This window comes from Choloepus didactylus, chromosome 16, assembly GCF_015220235.1.
Source record: "Choloepus didactylus isolate mChoDid1 chromosome 16, mChoDid1.pri, whole genome shotgun sequence".
Lineage (NCBI taxonomy): Eukaryota > Metazoa > Chordata > Mammalia > Pilosa > Megalonychidae > Choloepus > Choloepus didactylus.
This window is the reverse complement of record NC_051322.1, coordinates 73,274,152-73,295,379: the sequence shown is the minus strand read 5'-3', so window position 1 is coordinate 73,295,379 and position 21,228 is coordinate 73,274,152. Positions and strand designations below refer to the sequence as shown.

The following is a 21,228-nucleotide window of genomic DNA, read 5'->3' as shown; positions in this document are numbered from 1 at the left end:
CTCTGAGCTACCTTTGAATGTGAGGAAATGAGGCTCTGGTCCCCGAGCCCTGCTCCCAGCTCAGACAGCAGAGCAATTCAGGGCACCGCAACAAGGTTGCCCTGTTCCCTGCAGACGGCAGGGGTTAATGACCTAACTGTTGCCAACTTCTCCAGAAACCCCCACCCACCTTGAACTCAGGGGTATAAGAGTCTTTGAGAGGTGAACCCAGAAAGATCTATTTTTTATCAAATTTTTTTATTGTAGAATATAACATATATACATAGAAGTGGTATCTTTCCAAGTGAAATTTAACAAGTAGTTAGAGAACAAATTTCAAAGAATATTACAGGTTACAGTTCCACAGTTTCAGTTATTTCCTTATTGTGAAATATATATACAAAAAAGGTAACATCTTTCAAAGTATGCTATAACAAATAGCTATATAGGAAATTTCCAAGGTTGATATGAGTTATTTTTAAGTGTGGTAAAGTATGTTGGAATCACTAGACAACATGATTCTTTACAACCCCCATATTTTGCAAGTGTTTATAACACAGGAGACTTAATAAACATTTGGATCAACTTTGATTACTGGTCTCTATGAAACCACATCCAGAACATCCAGAATGCTCAACCAGGAGGTAAATGGCGGGATGAAACGGAGCATTTGACATCGAAGGAAGAGCACCATGAGGCTCTGACAGCAGGAGAGAATGTTGGGTTTGTAAAGCTACCCTGCGCCAGCCAGTCAGGAGTAAGAGGCTGTGAGTCTGTCTTCGAGGCCCTCCAGCAGCAGCTTCTGGTAAGAAGACCTCGGGACCATCCTACTATACCCTCCACTTGCGACGCTCATCCCTCAGACAAGCCCAAGGTCTGATTAACTGAAGGTCGACGGAGCCAAAGTTTTTCTGTCCACCTCCAGGCAGAAGTTCTGCTGCCTCTCAAGTCTCAAAGTATCAAAACACTTAATTTCAGAGTGATGACACAGGTCAGAACTGCCAAAGAGGCCCCAGGACGTAGCCCTTGAGTGTTCTGGTTGAATGCGTTTGTGCACTAAACAAGGATGGAGATCACAGAGTAAGCTCAATGGCCAGTGCTCGAAGTTATGTGTCTTTGGAGCCTCATAAAAAAATAGCACCGTGCCATGTGAGCTGCCGAAGAGAAGATAAATTAAACAAAAAAAGACCAAGTCTGCCTAAACCAGGCCCAACTCCTTCTTAGTCAAAAAGCCTGAGACATGACAACAATCTTTCGTTATCCCCCAAAGCTGCTGTGTTTCACTAATTCATTCCCTTGGCAGTTCCTGAACACCTAAGATGCACCTCCACCAAGTCAGGCACGTGGAATGTACAAGCTCACCCTATGGGAGGGGTAGGCATGGACACCAAAAAGGGGGGCTAAACACACATATACAAATACACACACTCGGATGCACACACACTCTCATGCACATACACTCTTGTGCACACACGCATGCACATACATGTACACTCACACTTGTACACTCTCGCACATAAAATATGTACATGTACACATGCACACGTTCACATGCAAATTCACACATGTACACATGCACATATGCACACACGGAAGAGCACATGAAAAAGCACAGCCCAGCCCTGGGAACCACACAAAGCCAGGAGTGCAAGGTAAGGGGAGCCAGGGGGCAGGAAAGGGGTAGGAGGAGAAGGTCCGAGGCCCCTCCACTGCCCTCTGACGCCCCACCAGACCCCTAGCCTGCTCCAGGACCAGGGACAGGGCCACAGGCCGCTCTAAGTGGGAATGCATCTCACAGAATCCCACGGGCACACTCCTCCTCCCTGTCGCCCATCTCCATCGGTGACAGGGTTTGGGGGCTGAGCCTTTTAAAATTCTAGCCTATTTGCCTACTGAGCAATGTGTTTCTGTGTCCAAGGCTGTCTGGGAGGCAGCAAGGCCAAGGCTATCTTTGTGCATCTAAGAATCCCTCCTTGGCCAGAGAGCTTGACTGGCAGGGTGGGGGTGCAGAGCTCCCCAGGGCACCACCAGCGGGTCGCCCACGCTGCAGAAGCACCCCTCCAATGGTTGCCATACTTCCAGGGACTGGGTCACGGCTGACCCAGAGCTCTCGTGGGGCCCCGTCCCCCCTCCACACTGTTCTCAGTTCAGGCTTTAAGGGGGTGTAAAATATGGGTACAGCCTGCACAAACCATGTGGAGCCTACCTGCCAGACAGCTGTTCAAAGCCCTCTGGATAAGCTCTACTTTCATTTGCTCTGCGAGGTAGGCACAATTGTTAATGCCTGAGCTCATCCTATCTAATAAAAATGCAAACGAGTTAATTCACTAACTAATTAGAATTTAAAAGGGTGCAAGTCCCATTCAGGCGAGCTCATTTAGGAGCGATTGAAATCCTCCTCCCAGACATAGGTGAAGGAGGGGACCAGGGGCTGTTGTGAGCCACTAAGGGGTCCCTCCAACACCCTGCACTCCCCCAAATCCCTGCAGCACAAACATTTCCAAGGTCCTCTCCCCATGCCCCAGACCCCTCCGCCAGTGGGGGACCCGAGGACACCAGTGTGCTAGCAAATCCACAGGGGCTACAGCTAAGGTGAAGGCAGACACCCCTGCAGCAGCCAGCTCAGGGCCCGACGGCCCACCCCAAGCAGGCTCATGAACACGTGTCTCTGCAGCTACGACGGAAGCCACTGCCATCCCTCGGCATCCCCTTGCCCTGCTGTGCCCCAGGACCGTCCCATGTGGTCTTCTCAGGGATCCCAAAAGGCACCCACCCGGGTGCATCTTTCAGCCGAGATTCCCACCCAGGTCTGCAGGCCCCCCACGCCGCTGCCTCTTGGGTGAAGTCAAATTCCACCTTTGCCCATCTCCTCTCGTAGCCTTTTCCTGTAACGAGCCAGCAGCCCTCTGCAGGGACTCCTCTGACCACAGAAACTCAGCCCCCCAAGCATGATGACATCTTCCTTTGTGTGAAAATTAACCACCCAACGAAAGGGGCACTTTAAGGGTATTCACAAATAATAAAAAGTTGAGTGGTGTGAGTGAGTGTAACATCCTTCCAGTTAAGCGAAGGAAAGCCCATCGGGAGGTGGCACGAGCTGGTATCAGTCCCAGCAGCTGCATGCACTGGAGTGCAAGGACGCTGAGCACTGCCTCCTCGCAGGACAAACTGGGTCCTGTTCTCCTGCTGTGCGTTCCTGTCCTGGAAAATGGGAAAGCAGAGTCCTGGACCTGTCAAGGGGCTTTGCTGTGAAGGGATATGGAAACGGTGCCTCTGACGGAGATGCTGCACGTGTACAAAAGAAAATGGATTCCAACCGTGATCTGAAAGCATGACGCTGAACACCTTGTTCGGAAAACATCTCCATCGCAGCAGGAAACACAGAAACGGGTTTTGGATGGTGAAATAACGTAACATCACACAGATAACAGCAGGCAACAGCAGTCGGAGGCTCCATGAAGGACTATTTGTAAATGTTTTCTATGACTAGATAGAAGCTAAACAGTGACTTAAAGGGGAAAAGGTTTGAACGGGGCCTGTATGTAACTGTTTCTACATCCAAAGAGAAGCCCTGCTTGAGGTGGAGCTCCCCTCCCGGCTCCCTGAGCAATGGGGCAGTGGCCGAGCCATGCTCTGCAGAGAGGAACGTTCCCATCCACGGCACCCAAGTGCTGAAGAAGATACAGTCAGATTGTTCTTTCACAATTTTTTTTGGAAATTGACTTTTTATTCCACACAGTTAATAAATCAAGCTTGCTGGGAATTTTCTCATTATCAAAATCATAACACACGACCATTCTAGAAAACACGGAAAAGACACCGAGATAGACCTTTAAAAACCTCCCTCGTGCTGTCCTGGAAGACAATTACTGGTGTTCCGGACACCTCCTTCCAGGAGTGACTTGAATCCGAGCTCAGCAGTGAGCACCCCAGCCTCTGAGGGTGGAAACACCTTCCCCTGGCTGAAGTGGCACTCTGAGCTCCCTCGCCACAAAGGAGGGGGACGTCTGTGGGAAGGAAATGGTCTTGTCGGACGTGCAAGTGGGATAACGGCTTTTACATGGAGGCTGAGAAGCAGCCGGAGAAATGAATCGCATGCTCTCTCCACTGTTTGGGATTTGTCTTATTCAAGCTTTTCCCCCTGGGTCCAGGAACTGGTTCGTTTCCACAATCCTTGCGGATCTGAAATCCAAGGCAACAAAACTAAACTCAAGAAGGTGTATCTAATACCAGGATGATAGCACAGTCCAATGTCTGAAGGATGAGTCGGGCTTCCGGGTACCTGCCGAACACTCAGTCTCCCTTGAAAAGACGGAAAAAAAAGAAGCACAAACCCTAATTGTCTCTACTTTGAACTTTTCATGATCCCAGTAACAGAAGATACCTTATAACAGAGACACCTTGTCTAAAGAGAATACATTTACATATTTTAAGAAAAGTCATAAATCTGATAATCTTTTACATCCTGATAAATTTGCTTTACAAATATAAATAGTATCTAATTCACCCATAATTTATTTATCCAGATAATTGAGTTTGGGGAACGAGAAAGGGAAGGGAAGAGTCAATCCAGAAAACAATTGCTTCTCCTGGCTTCTAACATGTATTCACAAACTTAATGTAGGAAATTAGAAACGTACAGAGTTTAAGTAAGTGAAAATGTACCTGTTGCTCACAACCTCATTCCTTTCCGGTGTGACTTTCTGTTTGCACCCAGCTCTTAACTGACCCGCGGCCAGGGAGGTGAGATGGCCCACACCCCACCCCAGGTTACCCCCAGCCCCAGAGTCCTCAGACGCCCCTCTCAGCAGCCCTGCAGGCTTGCTTGGCCATGGGTCGTGCTGACCTGCCCACCAGGCTCCTTCATTCATTTGTCCACGCAGCTAATAGCTCCAGGGCTCTTGCTGAGGCAGCTGGGGCCATGTACCCCTACCACGTACCCCCTGAAGGGCCAGAAGCAGGTGCCTGCCCTCAGGGAGCTCACCTTCTAGCCAGCAGACTCAGCAAACACATGTGGAACAGGCTGCAGCAAAGGAACAAGAGCAGGACATGGGCAGGGGCCAGCAGTGGGGGTGGCCTGTCTAGGGGGCAGCATGGGGAGGGGTGTGCAAAGAGCAAAGGGGAGCACCAAGGGGGTTCCTGGCAGTGGGGTGGGGGCTCTACTCTGGGGAGTGGCAAGCTGGTATAAGAATCCAGGCAGAGGAGCAGCATGCTCCGACTCAGGCTCTAAATGGGTCTTTTGGTCTCTGGGTTGAGCTGGACTCTCAGGAGGCTGCTGCAGAAATCCAGCAAGAGGTGACAAACTGAGGCGGTGCTGGTGATAAATGGCCAGATCTGAGACAGACTTTGAAGGCAGAGCTCATAGGATTCATTGGTGGACTGGATGGAGAACGAAAAAAGAAACAAAAGGTCAAGGAGGACCCTGAGATGTTTAGACTAAATCCTTGGGTAAATGGGAGGGCCATTTACAGAAATGGGAGACTGCAAGAAGCGCAGGCTGGGGATGGAAGCCCACAGTATGTTTTTAGCCATGCTGAACCAGAGAAGCCTATCTGGTGTCCAAATGATGACCGGTGAGCAGTGAGGCAAAAGAATTTGGAGTTCAGTGGCGAGAACCTCTATGTATACATATAACCAATCTCAGGGCATGCAACAGACTTCTGCCCCTCAAGCTTTCCAGATAAGGGTAGAAGGTTCTGGGCTCAAAACCATTTTCCACCAACAGATAAACAGAGACACATTTCATCTTGACTCTGACACAGGGCTGGCTTTATGGGGCAAGCTGCATCTCAGATGTAGGGAGAGCAAACACCCAAACATGACCAGAGAAGGCTGTCCAAATAAACAGCTCCAGAAACTACAACAAACAGGTTATAGAATGGAGTATTTCAAATAAAAGTGCCCCTCCATCCTCCAACCAGTTTTCAACAGCAGCTATTTCTTTACTGTGCTCTGCCAGGTTTTGCTCCTATGACAACTGTGAGCAAGTCAGAGGGTCTGTTGACATCTTGCCATCTTCTCTCAAAACTAAACATGCAAATGACTTTAATATATCACAGTTACCATTAAAGTAGCCAATGGCAGGAATACATTTGGATGGTGTTCCAGTTTGCTAATGCTGCCGTTAAGCAAAACACCAGAGATGGATTGGCTGTTATAAAGGAGGTTTATTTGGTTACACAGTTACAGTCTTAAGGCCATAAAGTGTCCAAGGTAATGCATCAACAATCGGGTACCTTCACTGAAGGAAGGGCAATGGCGTTCAGGAAAACCTCTCTAAGGTGGGAAGACACATGGCTGGCATCTGCCGATCCCGGGTTGTGTTCTAGCTCCTCTCTCAGTTCCTGTAGGTTATTCAAAATGTTGCTCTTGGGGCGTTTGTCCTCTCTTAGCTTCTCCAGTGCAAAGTCTGTTTTCAACGGCCATCTTCAAAATGTCTTTCTCAGTTGCTCTCCCAAATGTCACTCACAGCTGCTCTCAGCTCCTTCTGTCTGTGAACCCCTTTATATGGCTCCAGTGATCCAATTAACACCCACCCTGAATGCGCTGGGTAACACCTCCATGGAAATTATCCAATCAAACATTTCACTCACAGTTGATTGAGTCACATCTCCACAGAAACATTCAATCAAAGGATTCCAATCTAATCAACACTAATACGTCTGCCCCCACAAGACTGCATCAAAGATAATGGCATTTTGGGGGACATAATACATCCAAACTGGCACAGATGGTAAGGCAACCAGTAACTTCACTTTCTTAGGGACTCATCCCTCATTTCTAAGTAAATGCAAAGAACACGTGTTCATCGACAGTTTCCTTCAGGGCAAAAAACCTTCAGCAGAGGTAGATCTATTTCACTGCAAGTTCTACCCTGAATGTACGGTATGCAACTACAAGCAGACCCCCACTTGCTGTAGTTATTTAGAACTTACCGATCACACAAATTAATCACTCGGGAGATCCGAAAGCACATCATTTGCCACCTGAAATACTGAATAATTACCTAACGTATTGTCAGTGGGGTCCTCCATGCCCGCCAGAAACTAGGAGGGACCAAATCAGGAAACCCACTGGATACCCCAGTTCTCCGCCTCTTTATTATCAGCATAAGATCTATTACCAGGCTCACTGCTGACCCCCCACATCTGTACTCAGGGTTCTAAAACAGCAGGCACATGCAGTGGGAACACACAGCTTGGTGTGAGAATTCTTAGGTTCAGGGAGGAGAAAACTGCAAAGCATGTGCTTCCACTTGGGATACCAGAAGGCACACAAGAAAGAATAAGGCTTGGCAGCCAGAGCGGAAGAGTCAGAGCTGCACAGACAGTCAATAAGGGAGCAGAAAACAAGAGTGGGGAGGAGCGCGCTGAACAGGGGAGCAGGAGGCGCTGGCCAGAGGGGCCACCAAGGAGCAGGAGGGGAGGCAGCAAAGGGAAATATGTAACTGGGGCAAAGGGCCAGGGCGTGGAACGAAAACTATTCTGCTAGAAGGGGAGAAGGAGAACTGAAGTTAACAGGCATATATGGCTGAGCAAAGCGATACCATGACAGAAGCCAAAACTACCCTGAGGAAAAGGCCCCCTGCCTTTTTCCAGGGCTGGGGACAAAAGTCCAGGTGAACCAGGCTCCCAAACTGTAAGCAGAGGTGGGGAGCCCTGACTCCACCTTCTGCAAAAGCCCGTACTCACTCAGAGACCAAAATGTTTATATTTGCTATATTCGTCAAAACTTGCAATTACTTTCTAATCCTATAAGGAGTTCCCTGGTCCTCCTTTGACAATGGATGGGAGACAAACAGGTCCCCGTGCCCCCATCCCTGCCCTCGGGGAAGTCCAGCCAGGAAAGTGCTCCACAATTTGGCCTCTCTAGTCTCCTTGATTTAACCATCTGCACTTTTGAATTAGGTTTCTGGTGCTTCACCCGTCCCCGCAACCTTCAGAAAGTGGCTTGCTCTCTGGCTTGGACAACGACCTGGCATCTCCTTCCAATTAGGTTTCCCACCTTCAAATAAACTCTGACCTGAATCCCACACTCAAGAAGAATATGGAACAAACCCACTAATTATACTTCTATTTCCATTTCATGAATTATTTGTTTCTCAAAGTCAAGGACCACAAAATTAGATGCATGTGCAAAGCTTTAAAAAGTTAAAAATGGTTTGCAAAGAGGTGTTATTATTGTCACATGAAAGGTAATTAAAAAAACCCGCTTCCTGGAGTGGGGACTGCATGGATAATGATACTTACGCATTTTGCAAAACATGAACAGATCTCAATATTAAGGAACTGCAGTCACGACCACATCTGGCCCAAATGATCAGATGCGAAAAGAGAAGTAAGGTGGGCCCGCCACCCCACGGTGGCCTGTGTCCTTGGCTGTGACAAGTGGGTTGACAGTTTCCAGCAAAGAGGGGGAGCATCCCAGTTCCAGCGCTACTCAGCCCAGGGCCAGGATGCAGCAGGAAAACGTAACAGTGAAGGAAAGACCACAGCAGCTCGCGGTCACTCAGAGCCGGCAGCACCTCGCCTGGGCAGCCACGTGTGCCTCATGCCCCCCTGCTCCCCTTCCTTACTGGCCACCTCCCAGCAGGCCCTCCTCTTCCTTCCATCACCTGCTGGAACCTGCGTCTTCATCGAGAACCCCTTGTCCCCCTGCCACCCACTCTGACATCCTCCACACCCACGGCCTGCTCACAGGCTCCCACTCCAGCCACACCATGCATTTCTTTAAGGCAGGTAAAGAACGAGTCTGAAGCCCCCCAGGACCACACATGCATTGATCGAATGTGAGCAAATTAAAACCCACCATGTGTCCGTGCGTGGGCCATAAAATAGTGCCCCGGTGCAGAGCGGCAGCAGATAAACATACCCCTGGGCCAATGAAGCAGTCACGCTAGCATTTCACGGTACCTAAGCCAGTGGGTCCAATTCTCCCTGACTCCAGCTCAGCCTCCCACCCGCCCTCCGCAGCCACGCAGGGGCCTGCAAAGTCCGGGAGCACGGGAGCAAACAAGCACACAGGGATCCTGAGCCTGTGGCACTAAAAAGCTAACAAACAGTTTAACTCTTTGCCATGCTCACTCTGGTAGGAGCTGTTCGAGTTTTAAATTTCAGAACTGTGCCCACCACTGTCTGCCGATGAAATAAACAGACTCCACCTGGCGCAGACCCCCACACCCAGCAGCACAAACCCCCTGCGCTCCTGCATCTGTGTTCTCAGCACATGTTTCCACCCAGGGCCCCCCACTTTTCTTAAGCACAGACTCCTAGCAGCAGACAGGTTTGAGCACGTACACAGGGAGTATGCATATTTATTTATAAATTCTATACATGCACCACCATAATAGTATATTGAACACATTAGACACAAAACACGTTTAAAAGGATGATATCAAAGTTTAAAAGGATGATATAAAAATAAACATAAGTTCTAGTATTTTCTTTCTATATCCCAATGCACACACCTCTTTGAAAAACTCTGACCTTGAACACCCTTTCCCTGCTGGTCCAAAACAAAGGCGGCTTCCTCCCTGAAGTCCCCCTTGATTGTCTCTCTTTCTCTCTCCTCAGCACCCCTTATGCCCCCCAGGCCAGCTGGTACCTGCTTGCACATCTGTGCCCTGCCCATGTGCATGGATTATATTAACCCTCTGAGAATTCCTAAGCGGCTGTGACGTGCTGCATAGACAAGGGCAAGCTGCGGCCTAGAGAGTGTGGTGGCTTTCCCAAGACCACAGGGCACGGGGCGGCCTGGCAGCAGGAGCCCAGGGTCTCAGTCCGAGCCCACACCCCAGAGGGACAGAGAGGACTGGGGGACAAGAGCACTGTAGGGCCTCCCAGGAAATGCCATGGTCAGTCCAGACCTTTCTGCACCTTGGGCAGATGGCACCCAGGCTGGCACCCCGCCCTGAGCCAGTCCTGCAGCTGCCCCAGCCCCGGTACATGGGGATGGCCTCCTCCAGTGGGTACCCCAGTTGGGAAAACCAGCACATAAGACCAAGCCCTGAACCGACAGAGCTCCGTTAAATAACAAATGTCCAACTTCATTCATCAGAAAACAAATGTCATCATTTTTCCCGACTAAGTCTCCCACACAACACTAATTAGGACCAAATGTACGCAATATTCATTATTTCCACATTACTCTTCAGATGGAATACATTAAAAATCCCAGGAACTCTAGTTGAGAAGTGAAAAGTTTCTGAATCTCATATTTAAACACCAATAGGAAGAACCTACAGTTTTTTAAGGGCATAATATTCATCTTTGCAGCTGAAGTAGCAGGAAAACAAACGTTCAATCACCGACAAACTGTACACATTACCTCCACCCCTGAAATTATAGGTGCATTACGTCCAAAAGAGCCCTCTGTCCCCAATGGAAAAACATTCTGGCATTTTATAACTCTGTGGAAGGAGCAAGCCAAATATTGCAAGGTCAAATTAAACAGAAGTCCGTCAACCCCACATACGTCGGCCAACAACAAACCCAAGGAGAAAGTAAACAGGTGGATCTTGCAGTCACCTAAAACACCCTAAGTGAAGTTCCCAACCATGGCTACAAGAGAGGCACACATATCCCTTAGCCAGTAGCTTCCTCTCCTGACACCTCTGCCTTGACCGAGAAAAGAAAGGTATGCAGAGCTCCAAGCAAGGGGTGTCCCCCGAGAGGGGCGGTCAGGGTTTCACCTTCCGCCCTACCGAGCGTGTCGTCATGTTGATACGTTGCTTAGGGGTCCACGGGGCCCCGGCCTGCCTCTGGGCCACCCCTCATGGCTGGGGCCCCTCGAGCTACCCTCCACACAGCCAGGCCTGGTGTGCACCTGGAACAGCACCTGTCACTTATCGGCCAGCTTCAGGAAGACCAGAGGAAGGCGCCGGGGCCCAGCTGCCCCTCATCGGCCACCACATGGAAAGCTTCACCCAAACCGAGAGAACCGTGCTGCTCATGGGGCTGGGCACTGTCACACTGCCCCTCGCAGGAGCACACACCAAAAAAGGACTGGCCCCACTGACCACTGCCAAGCACAGGGAGCGTATCTGAGTGTGGGGCACCGCGAGCGGAAGGCTTCCACCCAAAGCCTGCCTTTGGAAGGGAAGGAAATCGGCTGACCTTCAGTCGGTCATTGCAACCAATGAGAAGGAGCCTTCGTCCCCCTCAGTGGTAGGCTGGACGCTGGGAACAGTGTGCGCAAAGCCTGGGAAGGTCCCAGAGAAGGCAGCTCCTCCAGAGCACAGGGTGGCGGGGTGAAGACCCTCAGCTCCCAGGCATCGGGCACGGGCCAGCAGTGAATCGACCCCTGGGCTCGGCCCAGGAGAGGGTCTCACGGAGTGCAGCCCCAGAGTGGAGAGGAGGTGGGACAGGACCCCGCGGGCTCTCCACTCCCCATTCCTACTTGGCGGTTTCAGGGCACCCTGTGGTGGGGTGGGGTGAGGGGGACAGGCAGGACAATCCTTCGGCCGTAAATCCTTTATGTTTTAAAACTTGTATAATTAGACTGTTTCCCTTAACCCACTGAGTAGAGTTTAATTCTAATTTAAAATGTCACCAAGCTCTTATCCCTCCAGATATCACACACTAACATCACTGCATCTGCCCACAACAAAAACCCTAGCAAAGAGCAAACTTTTCACCCATAGTCCAGATGATATAAGCCTGGATCATTATAAAAGGACAGGAAAGAAAATTAAAACATCAGACGGGCTCACTGCCAAATTTGCAAAGACTTTTTCAGGATAATACTTAGCGTTGGCAAAGATGCAGCCACCCTCCTATTGGTGGGAGGTACACTGCAGCACCCTTTCTGAAAACCAATCTGGTAAAACTGTGGAGGGGGCTTTGGAAAGTTCACACGCCCATCAACTTCCCTGTCAGCAATCTACCAAAGGACATAATGAAAATGTTCAATGCAGTAGTATTCTCATAGACCTGGAAAGAGCCCCAAAGTCCCAACATGGGTTAAGAAAACACAATATCACCACAAAGTAAAATACTGTACAGTTATTAGAAGTGACATTTTTGGAGATGATTTAAATTATATGGAAAAATTTCTGTGATGGAATGCTAACTAAAAAAAAAAAAAAAAGCATATGAATTCTACACATGTTGTGTGATAATCCACAAACAAGCCTGGAAAATATACTAAACTACTAATAGGGGTTATCTCTGGAGGTGAGGGAATCATAGGCAATTTTGGCAATTTTTACTTTAATTTTTATTTTCTTCTTTGTTTCCGTATTTTTCTAAGTAAACTCAATAACTGTATAATGGGGAAAGGGTGATTACTTCTTTTTCCTACAAAAGCAAAGGGCAGAATCCAGAGAGCAGGTCTGTGATGGGATTTCTCCGGGGCCATCAGGGTGTGCTCGCTCCCCAGAAGTGGCCGGCTCTGTGGCCTCGGTACCGAGCCCTACCATCCATCTGGAATGCTCCTGTAAAGAGAGCAGCAGCTTTGGAAGCACGGGCTTGGAAAGTGCCAGGATGTAACTCCTTCAGACCCTAATCTCTTTGTCCCAGGCAAGCCAACTGGCCAAAAGCAGTGGAAGCTCAGAAATGCCCAGAAACACACAGCGAACTGTAATCCATGTCCACCCAGGGGACAGGGCACAGGGGACAGTGGTCCAGCCTCCTGCAGAGGCCCCTGCCGCGGATGGGACCCCTCTTCTACCCCAATCGCTTGGGGGTCAAAGGGCCAAAGACTCGTCCTGCCAGCCCAGCTGGGCATCACCTGGGACGCACGTGAGGTTCCCTCATCTCCAGCACTTGACCCACCCAAAGTGGACAGACTCACAGGAAGCACAGAGCAGTCAGCATGTGTAGTAATTAACCTGTGCCTCTATGCAGCAAACAGGGAATCCGAAATACGATTAGTTTTTATATTTTTTCAGGTGTACATCAAGGGAACAGTGCCAGTTTGGATGTATTATGTCCCCCAAAACACCATGTTGTTTGAGGCAATCTTGTGTGGGCAGACGTATTAGTGTTGATTGGGTTGTAATCGTTGGATTAAGTTGTTTCCATGGAGATGTGACCGACCCAACTGTAGGTGATAACTCTGATTGAATTATTTCCATGGAGGTGTAGCCCCACCCATTCAGTGTGAGTCTTGATTTAATCACTGGAGTCCTTTAGAAAATACTGACACAGACCCAAATGCTGGCTGGCTTAGCTCATAGATGCTTGGAGTTATGGACCTCTGACATTGGCTGCAGCTTAGAGAGACATTTCGGAGATGACCGGTGAAAACAGGCTTTTGCTGCAACTCTGGAGATACTAGCCCACAGTTTGCTCCAGAGAAGCTAAGAGAGGACAAAATGCCCCAAGAGCAAAATCTTGAAGAATGCACAGGAGCTGAGAGAGGAGCTGGAACACAACCCACGATCAGCAGACGCCAGCCACGTGCCTTCCCAGCTAACAGAGGTTTTCCAGATGCCATTGGCCTTCCTTCAGTGAAGGTATACTTGTGTTGATGCCTTAATTTGGACATTTTCATGGCCTTCAGACTGTAAATTTGCAACCAAATAAATCCCCTTTATAAAAGCCAATCCATTTCTGGTGTTTTGCATAATGGCAGCATTAGCAAATTGGAACAGGGACCAAAACTGGCCCCCAGCACAGAGGGAAGGGCTGGGTTTTTGAGTGGGTGGACAAGTAGACAGAGGCTGCAGCCCATCCCAATCCACCCACCCTCACACCCCCAGCTGGCTGCTTAGCCACCACGCACCCTCATCCCTCCCCCGGCAAAATATGGCAAGAATACTTTTCACCAAGCATGCCATGATGACTAATGAAGGGATGCTACATCTTTAAAATACTAAAGCAGTCTCGGGAAGTCTGCAGAATAAATATCAGGCCACAACAACCTTTTGTTGATTCTGACTTTGCCTCTCTGTCAAGGAACTCAAGGTACAACGTGTGCAAAAACAAAGCTGCTGATAATCCACCTCTCAAAGCAGAGGCTCTTGCTGCAGACAAAGGCAGCCCAGAGAGCAGAGATTCTAAGGAAGAAGAGGGAATGGAGCTAAAGGAGAGGCTAAAACAGGACCATGAGGGATAGCAGGAGGATGAGCCCCCTGAGCTTGCTGGTTGGGTACAGCCCTGTGCTGGTTAATTTCAGGCATCAGCTTGGCTTCGTTATGGTGCCCAGTTGTTTGTTCAAGCAACTTCTGGCCTGATTATTACTGTGAGGGTATTTTGTAAATGGACTTACATCATTAGTCAGTTGACTGCATCTATGGAGGATTGCATCTACAATCAACAAAGGAGATTGCCCTCAGCATTGAGAGGAGTTTCCTCCTCCAAACAGCTGGAGGCCTTAAAAGCCCAAACTGAAGATTTCATAAGTCAGAAAGAAGAATTTCTGCCTTTTCTTCAGCCAGCCAGCTTCCCCTGGAGAATTCAACATCACCTTCATGAGAGTTTCCAGATGTGGTCAGCCCTATGGAACTGGGATGTTCCAATCCCCATGGTCACAGGAGCTGATTCCTATAATAAATCTCTTAATGTTTATATATATATATGTCCTATAAGTTCCATTTCCCTGAAGAACCCTGACAAGTCCCCCTGGGACCCAACTGGGGACAAGGAAAGAGACACCATGTTCTACTTCTCCCTGCTGGCAAGTGGCCTAGGTCCCATCCACGTCTTTCCAAGAGAGGAGAGCTCAGGCCCTGCAGCAGATGGCCCAGGCTGGACCCAGCTCCACTGATTCCCAAGCTGTGGCCTTTGGGCAATTTCTCTACTCCTCCCTGCCCTGTTTCCCCATCTGTACAAGGGGATCACAGCAGCACCCAGGACTTCTAGCTGAGAGGATGACTCATTGAGTTCCCACACACCCAGCACCAAGGGCAGAGCCTGGCAGAGAGTGAGCACTCCATGAATGTTTGGAGCAGCTGTCCCTGTCAGCCACCAAGTCCGGGGGTAGACGCAGGCCTGGCCAGAGGCTCCTGCAACTCACCACCCCACGTGGCCACCTTCTGAAGGCCCCTGAGCTCTTGGGGAGCACTAAGGTTTTACCTCGGAAATTCCTTCCCAAAGTCGGTGCAGAGGTTGCCAGCCCCCCGTGCCATAAACGGTGCCCACAGTGCCCCAGCCCACTTCTGGAGAAGGGTGGAAGGCATACAGGAACCCACAAGGCCCGGCAGGGAGCCCACCTTTCCAAGCCCTGGCAAACCACACCTAGTATGGAAAACCGTTAGCCAGCGGTGCACGGGGATGGATTGCTTTTGCAAACAGGATGGAGCAGCCGTACTTTGAGGGGCCCTGTGGATGAGAAACAAATCTGCCCTCACCATCCAGCTCGAGTATCCAGGACCTGAAACCCATCTGCAGAGAGAACAGCAAATCATTCGGCAGGGCCATCTTACGAGGTGGCTTTGTAACAAGAGCAGTGTCCACTGCCCACTCCACTAAGAGCACAAAGCTCATTACGCCTATCGGTCTGCCAGCAGAGCGTCCAGTCTGCCAGTGACGAAAATCCTTTATGCCAAGGTGTGCCACCAGCCCTCCCCCCGCCAGGCAGCACTCAGGCTCATCTCAGACCAGTTGTTCCCCATGTCTGCACCTGCAAAAAGAAAACACCACTGTCCACAGCTTGAAACCCGGCTTCGAAAACCCTGGGCTCTAAACAGCTAAGAATTGAGTTTCGTTTCCTCTGAAACAGGTCTCCCGGCAAGAAAAACGGGCGCCCTATGGCCTAGCTTGGCAGGGGGTAGGGAGGGAGGAGGTGGGTGTGGGTGGGAGAAGAAGGGAGAAATGGGGCGAGCAGCAGGGAAAATAAAGGACAAGGAGTTGCTGTGTGGATTCTCCTGCCCTGCAGCACAGCCAAAAATAAAAGCAAAAGACACACCCCTCTCGCTTCGGAATCAAGTTGCAGGGTTCCAGGCAGGGCACAGTGGCCTGCCCCCACCCAGGGCTCCCTCCCCAGGCCGCAGCGGGCCGCAGAGGGCGTCTACAGTATGAGCCCGCACAGACAGCAGTAATTTATTTATCCCCGTCATGTAACACGAACAATCTGTCTGGAGCTTGGCAAGCACCAACTTGCACTGTCATATAAACTGTCTGACAAATTTAAAGTTTCTGAAATGCTTTCTTTTTCCAGTAGACAATAAACAATCATAAAAAAAAAAAGTTGTCCTCTCCTTTTCTGTTCCTTTTCTTTCTTCCTTCTCTGAAGAAAAAAAAAAAAGAAAGAAAACCCCACCAACCAAAAGCCCATGCAAACCAAAAGGACCCCTCAACATTTTTCCAGTGCTAAATAAATTTGTAAATAAATGGTTGGTGTGGGGAGTGGGGGGTGGGGGGGGGTACAGAGCAAAATCTGCAAAACAAAAGTGCAGTCATTAAAAATTAATAAAAGGTGTGGACATCCAGTTCCCCACCCCCTCCTGCTCAGGGGGATTTGGGCCAGACACTCTGCATCCTCATTAAGTGGAGTCTGGCAGGCTGCCGGAGTTTTAGTGGGTTCTGGGAATGCCAATATATTAACCAGAGGACTTTTTGCATACCCTTTAGAGTTTTTATTCTAGAAAAGTCAACCATTTGGCACAGAACAGCCTTATTTTTGTCCGGGAAAGCTCTCAGCTGCCAATCAGGGAGAAATTACAGCTATGTGCTTCGTAATTTCCAAGACCTATCTGGAAAACAAGCTTGGTGCAGAGAAAAGTCCTCACAAAAACAGCTCAAAAGGCCAAAGTACCATTTTTTAGTGGGAATTCAAAGAAAAGTAATCCATACTTAACTCACATGGCTATGTGACAACACAAACATTATTTTCAAGTCCTCCTGCACTAGAGGGAAAAAAACAATGTTAATTGGAAATATGAACCTAATATTTCTATGGCAATTAATAGGCCAGGTGCTCACTTGTTTCCTTTAGTTGTCTAACCATGACATGAACAATGCCACAAAAAAACTCCCTAAAAAGAGGTCAGTCTTGTGACCTAAATGTTCAAACAGTACATGCCTATTTTCACACTCAAGATTCAACTTCCACACATGCCCATGATATAGGTCAAGATGGAATTTGAGACTAATGCAGGCCATATCGGCTGAAAGGCTTTTTGATTTTAGACATCAGAAAATAGAGGATTCCAGATTTTTCTGAGACCTAAAAAAGGCAGGAAGGGAGAGAGGGAGCAGTGATTTAGGACTGCTAGCAATTCTGCCGCTGTACACATTTAATTGCCACGTGCCTATATAAATTAAGTTAAATATTTCTAAAAATTGTCCATGGTAACATGGAATGCTCTTTTACAGTACTGCCTCTTGAGTTTTCTTTTTTCTCTAATAACACTCACCCAAAAGGACAGATATATCATAGAGATTCCACCAGCCTGGATTCAGGAGAAAGAATCAAAGAAACACAGTGAGGGGCTACCCAGAAAGATCTGACCAGTGTACAACTGCAAGTACTTCTGCCCCAAGGCCTGAGGTTGCTCTGGTTTCGCATTTTGACACACAGCCACCTCCTCCTCCATGCAGACCACTGGACTGTCTCCACGCTGGGTACATGCAGATGGATCAAAACCAGCTTAAGAGTGTGGACAACCAACCAGAAGTTCCCCACAGGGAGCAAGAGTCCCTCTCATCTCGCTACGCTCCCCAGCTTTCAGGCTGGGAAGTTACCCTCCAGCAGCCCAGGCAGATAAACACAGACTAGCTGTGGGGACAGCCCTGCCAGGCTGCCGCTAAGTCAGCCCAGACTGCAGGAGGGCAGGGATGGTAAACACCCCCAGACTGGTCCTCCTCCCAACAGCCAAGCAAAAAAACTATTCTTAGAACACTGTCAGCAGTTAGGGGGAAAATAAATATTTGTCTCTGAATGTATATACTCTGGCACGGGGTGGGGAGAGGACTGGTGAATCTCAAATGATGTGCCAATGTATTGGCACCAAACCCTTTAATAAGCAGCTGGCCTTGGCTGAGTTTCACCGAAGGACGGTGCCCGTGCAAAGCAAGCCCCGGGGAGGCTGCAAGAGAGAACCCTTTAGACAATCCACTGGGGACAGCTTCTCCCACACAAACACAGCCCACACCAACAAGACCCCAGGCCAGCCGCGGCAAACTCTTCCCAGGCTAACAGCAGAAGTCAGGAAATTAGAGAGGTCTTTTCAAGCAGGAGAGGAAGCAAGCTGCAACTCCCTTATAGCAAATTCCTAACTGGCACTTACCATCTCAGCCCTAATTCCTAATAGTGTGTTCCAATGTCCAAAGCAAAGTGAAGCTCTTAAAAGAATTCAGCTTTCAAAGATCATGAGGAAGTTATCCCGTGTTTTAAAAAGCACTGCTTTGCAAAAGCCATCAACAGCATTTTGAGGTCTGATAGGAAAGCAAATACTATAGTTCAATAAATGTACCTGAGTAATTCCGGATCAGCTCACTTGTCTTATGCAATGACTCAAATTTTGACATTATGATCCTTCATTGAACACAATGAATATATTTCCAGAGAACTCTGAACAAAGGCAAATAACAGTGAACTCAATATAAAGGCTGGGCTGAATACTCATATACAAAATGATACACAAGGCAGGGCATGCTTCCATGCCCACTGCACTGAGCCTTCCCTGTAATTCAATGCCCTGTCCTGAGGCCCCAGGGAGGCCAAGGTAGAGAATGTGTTCTGGGTGAGACCAAGGAGCCGGCAGAGCCACGCCACAGAGAAGGGTCCCCGCCTCTCCCTGAAGGAAAGCACCCACCCGCGAACCAGCCCTGTCCCTATCATTTCCAAGAGCGCACACCGGTTACCGTCTCTGCCCATCTCGACATCAAGCTAACTACTGGGGGTCGCCCAAGGACCCAGCCTTCTGTTCCGCTAATCTCATCTCACACTCCACCAGGCCAGGCACAGAGGAGGTCAGCAAGAAACAGTTGTCAAAATCGTAATAAGCATGCAGAAAGCAGCGCGGCCACCATTGGTGGAGGGGCCAGGGATGGGAAGTTGCCCCCAAAAAAATCCTTCCAAAGCCAGAAAGCGAAGGGAATAGATGGGACACAAGGGGGAGAGAAAAAGAGCACATCAAAATTACCTTATTCTCACTAATTAAAAGACTCTTTGGGGAAAACAAGAATGAAACTAGTTCACGTGGCCACCGCCACTCGTGATCCTGACCCTGCCGACTCCGGAGCGCGGGAGGAGGCCCTGCCTGCTGGGAAGGAAATTTCTGCGGGTGCCCAGGAGCCCTCAGGTAACCTGGGAGACGGAACGCCTCCGGGCGGCCGGACGGGGGCCCCCTCCCTGCGCGCCCCTCCATCCTTCCCAAGCCCCGGGGCAGGCCAACGCGCTGCCTCTCGAGGCAGCTTCCTCCTTTTCCAATGAAAACAAAAAGTTCACGACCAGCAAACGCCCCCTCCGCCTCCTGCCAAGCCCCAAGCAGTGCCCACCGCGTACTCACGGCGCCCGCGGCAGACGTCCAGGGGGCCGGGGCCGGGGCGCGCGCCTCACGGGGGGCCGGGGCGCGCGCCTCACGGGGGGCCGGGGCGGACCCCGCAGCCGAGAAGAGGGCCGGGACGGGGCCGGGCACGCATTGTTTCCTTTGGATTCCTCGGCGAGGGTCGGAGACGCTTCGAAACACGCCCGCTTCCTCCGCGGCGGGCCCGGCGCAGCTGAGTGCAGGACAGCCGCGCCGAGACGCCGCCTCCCGGCCAATGCCAGGGGCCCCGGGCCGCTCCACGTCACCGCGCGGGCAGGTCCGGGGACGCAGCCAGGTGCGGCAGCAGGGCCGGGAGCCGCCGGCGCCCGTGAAGGCGAGCGGGGGCGGGGGGCAGCAGGGATGGGGGAAGATGGGGGCCGCAGAGGTTGGCGAGTGTCAAGACTGCGGGGAAGGGGGCGGCGCGAGGTTATGGAGAAGGCAGAGGTGGATGGGTGGGAGCTCGCGGGGGGCCGCAGGGTCTGCGGGGAGCGCGAGCCATGAGACTGGGACAGAGGTGTAAAGGAGGGGGTGGGCAGGGGTGCTGGGAGGACGGGGTGCATAGGGCGGGGGCTGGACTGGAGCGCACACTGCGGTGGCGTGGGGCTGCGGAGCGGGGCTGCGGGGACGGGAATGGTGACGGGGTGTGGGAGTGCTCCCCAGATGGCCGGCGCCCACCCGTCCTTCCTCCCCGCAAAAGTTCCGGCAAGCTTCCGCAGAATTGAGCCCCTCCTAACCGCTGGGCTCCCCATCGCCTTGGGTCACTCGCCGAGAGGCCAAAAGGAAATGCAGTCGGTTTGCGCCGCAGCCTCACCCCCCACCCCTGCCCCCGTTCGGGCGGTGCAGGGACGCCCCACGCCTCGGGAACAGAAATGGGGGGGCTCGGAGGGGATGTCTTCAGCCCCGCGACAAAGCAGAGCGCGCAGCCGGGACCACTGGGCGGCAGCAGGGGCCTGCGCTGGGGGCGCCCCTCCCCTCCGCCTCCAAGCGAGCCGGGGCTGTTGCCGTCCCGCGCACTCGGGCCGCCCGCCGTGCCCACCCCGTGCGCAGACAGACGGATGGACAAACCTGGTAAGGTTCCCGTCTCTGGGGAGGGGACGTGCGGCGGCAGCGGCGGGAAGGAGAGGCAGGGCTGGGCGGCGTTGGGACGCCCTCCCCCCAGCGCATCACAACCCCCCCACAAGCGTGCCCCCCTACAAGTCGGTCCTGCGCCTTGCCCGCACAGCCAAGCCCACCTGGGTGTGCGCTCCCCCTCGTCCCACCCCGGTAGCTCCCGGACGTCCAGTTCCCGGCGCGTCCAGAACCCCCGTCTCCCCCCACCTCCGTCTCCTCCCTCAACCCCCGGGCACAAGGGCTGAACCTGGGGCAGACGTCGCGACCACAGCAGACTCCGCAGGTCGGTCTCCCGCGGCGGGGTCGGGGCTACCGGGCGCACTCACCCGATGTCGCCCCGGCGGAGCGGAGGTGCGGGGTCTCCCGCGGGACACTGACCCAGCCGGATGGGACCGACAGACAGCGCGGGGCGGGCAGGTGCCGTGTCCCTTTAAGAGCCGAGCCCCGCGCCCCGCCCCCGCACTTTCCCAGGCTTTCCAGCCCTGCGGGCGGTGGCGGGGCGGGTGACAGCGGCGATTCCGCTCGGAGCGCTCCCCGGGCGCGCCCAGGGCCGCGGGGAAGCGTCCCCCACCCTCCCCGTCTTGGCAGCGCCGCGCTGAGGCCGCCTGGGTCTCCCCCGCTGCCCCCACTCCCGCAAGGGGCGCGCGTCCCGCCCGGGCCGGGAACGCAGTGGGGTGGTCGGACGGGGCTTGGAGTCCCGGAGGGCAAGTGGCGGGCGTCCCTGC

General features: G+C 51.5%; 1 protein-coding gene across 2 annotated transcripts in view; it reads right to left on the bottom strand.

Moving 5' to 3' along the window:
- The window catches only part of LDLRAD4 (low density lipoprotein receptor class A domain containing 4), a 422,280-nt gene extending 401,253 nt beyond the window's left edge, over positions 1-21,027 (bottom strand). The window contains exon 1 of one of the 2 annotated variants that reach the window (XM_037805579.1): positions 20,830-21,027. The gene's annotated coding sequence lies outside the window, so the exon portion shown is untranslated. Of the gene's footprint in view, positions 1-19,375; positions 19,705-20,829 lie in introns of those variants that run through there. The other variant, XM_037805577.1, reaches the window with a different exon arrangement.
- Positions 21,028-21,228: the final 201 nt, after the last annotated feature.